General features: G+C 43.5%; 1 long non-coding RNA gene across 1 annotated transcript; it reads right to left on the bottom strand.

Annotated features, from left to right (window-relative positions):
- Positions 1 to 5,122: 5,122 nt before the first annotated feature.
- Positions 5,123 to 6,321, bottom strand: LOC132580318 (uncharacterized). Its single transcript, XR_009556047.1, has 2 exons — positions 6,118 to 6,321; positions 5,123 to 5,962 (listed from the first exon to the last, which is right to left on the bottom strand). It is a non-coding gene; the product is annotated as an uncharacterized LOC132580318 (long non-coding RNA).
- Positions 6,322 to 6,335: the final 14 nt, after the last annotated feature.

Consider the following 6,335-nt stretch of genomic DNA (forward strand, 5'->3'; position numbering starts at 1 on the left):
TCACACATGCTAAACAATGCAATTTCAATCCACTTCAGTGACCATTTGCAAGTGGATTTTGCTATTTCACACAGTAACATCCAGTTGCAACATGCATTAGAAGTGGGTTGAAAGTGAATTATTCAATGTGTGTGAAAGCACCTTCTGAATCAAATCTCTGGTCTATCAAGGACAGTATTGTCCACTCAGACCAGCAGCAACTCTCCTGAGTCCTTAGAACTGGAGATGCCAGGGGTTGGAACTGGAACCTTCTGCCTCCTTCTGGAGGCAGGTGGTTTCATACGTTGATGCAGAAGGCAAGCAGGGTAAAAAGAAAAGTGTCTTCAGTATTGTGGTCTAAAAGTTTTTTTTCCTTATCAAACCAGTATCCAAGTAATATTTGGAAAACTGATGAGGAAATATTCACTCTCCAAGTTTCCACAAGAACTAAAAAAGAAGGGATTGGGATGGCATGTACCCTTTGGTGTCAGCCAAACCCTCATGTACTTCTGTCCTGTACAGAGTGAGATACAGAGCTTTTCAGCCACCCCTGTGAGAGATCTGTTGTGATTGGATCCTTTAAGTAGGAGGAGCTGGTTGGCTGGACTCTGGTCCAAGGGAGGCAGGAAACTCCATTGTCTGTTCCTTAAATCCTTTCACCAGAAGGGAGGCTCTTGCATTTCAACTGAAGTTCTGTGTGTTTGGCCATCTTTCTCATAACTGAGCAATGACCCCACCACTGCCTTGATATTTCCTCAGAAGGACAAAACAATGGCCAAGCAAAAACAGCAGTGAGGCTGTTGTGCTATCTAGGAAAGAGCAAGGCCAGAAATGCACTGGGATAGAGTAGGAAGAGATCTTCCTTGCCCCTGCTGGCATTGAAAACCAGTAGTAAAGAGTGTAGAGACACAGGCAGGGATCAGAACCTTCTAGCTTAAAGAAAAAGTAATTCACTTAAATTGTGGCACTCCAAGAGGTGGTTGTAGAGGGGACTTTGCCTCCACATGCCCCTTCTCAACACTATAAGCTGTGTGTTGGTGAAGCAGGTTTTTTTAAACCATTATGCTGTATATTGAGAGAACAAATGGTCTTCGGCAAGAAATATCAGAATGAAAAGTAGCACAGGTCATGGTTAATTGTTTCCCAGGAAGAAGAAAAACCTCAAATTCCCTCAGCTAGATGGGGCAAATAGGGACCCGGTCAGTGCAGTGGTCCCTGCAAAGCCACTTTCAGGGAGAAGCCATGGGATAGACAAGCTCTTCTGGCCTTGGGGGCAGCCAAAGGCTCAAAGCCTTTCCAATCCCTTGAAGGAAAGCTAAGAGATATATATTTCCATCAGATCACACTTATTTCTGCTTTGATGAAAATCAACCTGCAGTCTTTACAAATTACATTTAAACAGATTTACAAGCAGGGCCGGCCCTGCCACTAGGCAAACTAGACAATTGCCTAGGGTGCCTGCCTTCTGGGGGAGCCAGAATGTAGCCTTGCCTAGGGTGCCAGACAATCTAGGGCTAGCCCTGTTTATAGCAGATCTCTTCAGTTCTATTTTGCTTGTTTTGCTTCCACAAGGATAAGGATAACTTGACTTTTGTATAGCTTAGTTTAATAGGAAGTGCTGAGGTCCTGAGAAGTGCTTTGCTTGAATCTGACAAATTCTTCTCTAGCACACCTCGTTTTCGTGTAACTACTGATTATCTGATTTAGTAAACTTACAGAGAACAAAATGTTTTGCTATAGGTGGACCTGATGCAAAGAAAAGCCAACTTGGAAGGGATAAATCTCAGCCTTTATTAGAAATGGAATCTGTTCTCAGGCTTTACAGACATGGTACAGGGAAGATGCTTGGCCCTAGGTCCCAGATTCAATCCCTGCATCTTCAGTTAAAGAATCTCAGCTGTTGGGAAAGACCTTTCTTTGCCTGAGACCCTGATGAGCTGCTGCTTCTCACTGGGAACAATACTGAGCTAGGCTGGCTGGTGGTCTCATCCAGTAAAAGGTCACTTCATACATGTTGCTGTTCTGGGGTGATGGCTGAACTGTGCCTGTGAAGCATTTTATAGGAAGAACATCTTTATTCATATGGAATTGCTGTTTGGCTTCTCTCCTGCTTATTGCTTTCTAGGCTAATGAATTTTGGTTGCCCTCACACAGAGCTACTTTTATTCCACTAGCTGTGGGGACAGCCTCTTCATATTGGTGAACAGTATTTTCCTCCTCCCTCTATCCTGGCTGCCAGGCATCAGGAGTGGCACACAGAAGGAGGCGGCAGATCAACAGAATTATTCAGAGTCCAAATGCATTCTGTGGGGCGGAGAACATGTGTATGTGTGCCATGAGAAGGGCTGATTGTACCACACACAAAGGAAACTTCCCAAGGCCCAGCATACCCTCTGACACCATCTGTGGTTGACTGAGACTACAAAAGGGCTGCTGTGAGAATTAATGCCCAAGCAAAGGCCAATCCTCCCTTTTCTGAGGGGGGAGGAGGATGATCTGTGAGGTCTCCAATGAAAAGATTCTCACTGGAAGATATGAGGTCATTCTAAGCATGGTAGTGATGCTCTCAAGTGCTGAAGTGAACATGTTTTTGAGTATCCTGAGGAAGTTGCTCCTAATGGAAGCATCTAATGGAGCAGGACAAACAGATCAGAGGTCCAGATGAAAAACAGTATTCTATGACATCCCATTGCTAGGCAGACCCTCCCAGAAAGAGGAGACTGGGACAAAGAGTCTTACTCTTGACATTGCAACGATCTTGCTCCAAAAGTTGACATCGATTCCAGGAGCTTAGATTTACTGGTAAATGGCTAGTGGTGCAAAGCACAGGCTCCATCCCAATACAATGCATGTAAATAAAAAGCTAATGTTCCTGGCAGTGTCTGCAACATGGGTGGAACTGCAGCACTGGACAGTTAGCTGTGCCCCTTCCTGCTGCAGTGGCAGGGTCAGCACCAGTGGACTCACAAAAATGGTAGCTGGCACATGAGGTGTCAGGAAAAGCAGAGCAGCTGCACGCACTTGCTCTTAAGATCTCTAGAGCTGCCCACGTTCTTCTGACTGGCTAGGAGGGATATATAAAGCCACATGCAACTCTGGTCATTGTATGGGTAAACTGCTTGTGAGTTTCCTTACGTATACCTTTTTAAAATCCCAGTTTTAATCTACGCACTAATACATAATTCTTCCCACCTCCAATTTATCTTCATACCAAACCTGTGAGATGCTTAGGCTAAAGACAGTGATTGGCTCAAGGCACACAGTGAGTCTAATGGCTGAGAGAGGAATTTGAACCTGGGCCTGCCTAGTCCTAGCCTGTCACCCTTAATTCAGGGATGGCCAAACTTGCTTAACATAAGAGCAACATAGAATAAACATCAGATGTTTGAGAGCCACAAGACATGAACGTCAGGAAGGAAGGAAGGAAAATAGATAAGGGAAGAGAGGTGAAAGGGAGAGGTGGAAAGAAAGCAACTTTACATTTAAATGCCTTCTCCAGGCCACTGTCTGACTTGTCTTGGAGAAGTGATTTAAAGAGACAAATGCCTTCTTCAAGCTGGCCAACAGGGCAGTGGGGGCTTTGAGACATACAATATGTGTGGAAGAGCCACATGTGGCTCCTGAGCCACAGTTTGGCCACACCTGTTCTAACTACAACACTACACTGGGTTTCATTTTTGGATTGTCCTCAAGACTTAAAACAGAAAAGCATTATTGAGAAAGAGGCTTTCAGCCAACAGCAGAGCAAAACTGAGTTATCCCCTCTGCCTCCCATGCAGTCTTCCTATGGAGCAAGGAGGGCAGATAAGGGCTTTGTATTTCCTCCTGTGAAGGCAAACTGGAGATAAGTGTTATCCCTCCTTCTCCCCCTTTTTGGCAACTAGTACTGGAAAAAGAAATATGCTGCTAAGTGGAAGACAGCCCTCCCAGCCTTCCTGGGATTTGGCCAATACAGAGAAAGAAGTAGGTCCCATACAATTCAGTCCATCGCTATAGCTAGTGAATGACGTGGCCAAACCGATGATACAACTTCTGGATGGAAGGTGGATGTATGTTGGAGATGTGGGAGGCAAGTGAAATTCTGAATGCAATTTCCATATCTAAGAGTACAATCCCATTCAGAACAAAGTTTGAATCCAGTGGCACTGTTAAGACCAACAAGGTTTTATTCAAGGTATAAGCTTTCATGTGTATGCATACTTCTTCATGCACATAAAAGCTGATACGTTGAATAAAATTTTGTTGGTCTTAAAGGTGCCTCTGGACTCAAACTTTGTTCTGCTGCTTCAAACCAACACAGCTACCCACCTGAATCCCATCTAGAGTTATTCCACTCAAAATGCATAGTATTGCACTGTAGGAATCTTTTACATGCCTTCTGTGAAAACACATTCACTTCTTGGTGTGTGTTTGTGGATGAAGGTGCTTTGCCATTCATGCAAGAAAGAAGAACTGTATGGTGAAGGGGAAAAAAATTGCAGACTAAAATGGAATATATTTAACATTTAAGGAGTTGTTACTAATGGTGTGACTTGGAAATACTTCACTCCTTCCTTATGTCCTTTGAAGAAGACAATTTGTATAATTATCTGTATGGCAGGGATGGCCAACGGTAGCTCTCCAGATGTTTTTTGCATACAACCATCAGCCGCAGCCATTGGCCATGCTGGCTGGGGCTGATGGGAGCTATATGCAAAAAACATCTGGAGAGCTACCGTTGGCCACCGCTGCTGTATGGTGTAGTCTTTTTGAATATACAGAATTGCAGTGTACAATAATTTGTAATAATATGTTTTTTTTTATTTTATGTTCAGTATTGGTGCTCAATTCCTTTGGATTACTGTCAGGGCTTTTTTTGTAGGAGGAACTCCTTTGCATATTAGGCCACATGCCCCTGATGTAGCCAGTCTTCCTGGCGCTTATAGTAGGCCCTGTACTAAGAGCCCTGTAAGCTCTTGGAGGATTGGCTACATCAGGGGTGTGTGGCCTAATATGCAAAGGAGTTCCTCTTACAAAAAAAGCCCTGATTATTGTTCATGCATCTGCAGCTGGTGTGTACTCATCCTGTTTCTCCCCCTCAAGCAAAATTGTGATAATCAAAATCAGACTTTTCCCAAAAAGTCTATTAGAAGAAAAAGTTATGTTATGTTTAAAGGAATTTAATTTCAAACTTACAAAAATGAAAACATTAAAATTCTCATGCAAAAGCAGACCTCTGAAATCCCCTATCTGTCTTGGGCATTAGCAACTGATAGGCAGCATTAAGCAAGCCTTGCCAGAGAAGACTGGGGAGAGCCACAGGGGCCTGCACGTACCCTTCTCAAAGGCCCACATCACTACATTAACATCCTGAGAAGCCCAGCTTACACGACAAAGGTTCTAGGCCTTCTGGGGTGCAGAGATAAGCTTATGAAGGTGATGCAAATACAGGTAAGTATTAGAATCACAAAATTAAAAAATTAAAAACTGCCCTCCTCTTTCCTTTTTCAGTGCTAAAGAATACCAAGAACTCCATGCATTAAGAATGGGTCAAAGCCTGAGCCATGACTTCCACTTCCAAATTTCAGCATACAAAGGTAAAGAATGAAGATCACTTTGGCATCAGTGTGTTCATGAAAAGGACATGCACATTAAGTTCAATAAGGCAAATTTACAACAGCTTTCAAAGTTATCCACACCTTCTGCCCCTCCTCTGAACTAGCAAAATCCAAGTCAGCCTGCTGGCTTCCCTCACCTGTCCATGGGGCATTCCAGCCTCAGCATTCAAGAAGGAGCAATGCCAAAACTCTATATATTTAAATAAACAATTGTACAGATACAATAACCATGTTTCCCTACCCCCCACACACAATGCGGATAAGTTGCACTCTTCCAGCAGGTCTCAGAGACTCTGCCAATGGAAGTCTAGAGTGAATGTAGTATGGAGCAAATGTAAATTCTAAAGATGGCCCTGAGGCTGTTTATCCTTCTTGGAGTCATAGGCCTATTCCACGCTAGACCTTTCCTGGTTCAGCCCTGAACCCAAACTGACATTCTACACTAGAATCATAGAAACCAATTCTATGATTCTAGTGTAGAAAATCAGTTTGGGGACAGGGCGGAATCAGGATTAAAGGCTTAGTGCAGAACTGGCCACACATACTTCTCCAAGTCATATCTAAAGACAGTTGGGAAAATACCAAAATCACTTGGCATCATGATGAGAGGGCCATGATACATTAGAAAAGCCTGGAACAACCAAGGCCTACTGACGCAGGTCTCATTCATTACAGTTGGTCATGGGCAGGAAAAACTAAACAGTGCTTACAAAGGTTATTGAAATGATATAAACAAGATCCTAAAAAGGGGGTAGGTGG

This window comes from Heteronotia binoei, chromosome 12 (assembly GCF_032191835.1).
Source record: "Heteronotia binoei isolate CCM8104 ecotype False Entrance Well chromosome 12, APGP_CSIRO_Hbin_v1, whole genome shotgun sequence".
In the NCBI taxonomy this organism is placed as follows: domain Eukaryota; kingdom Metazoa; phylum Chordata; class Lepidosauria; order Squamata; family Gekkonidae; genus Heteronotia; species Heteronotia binoei.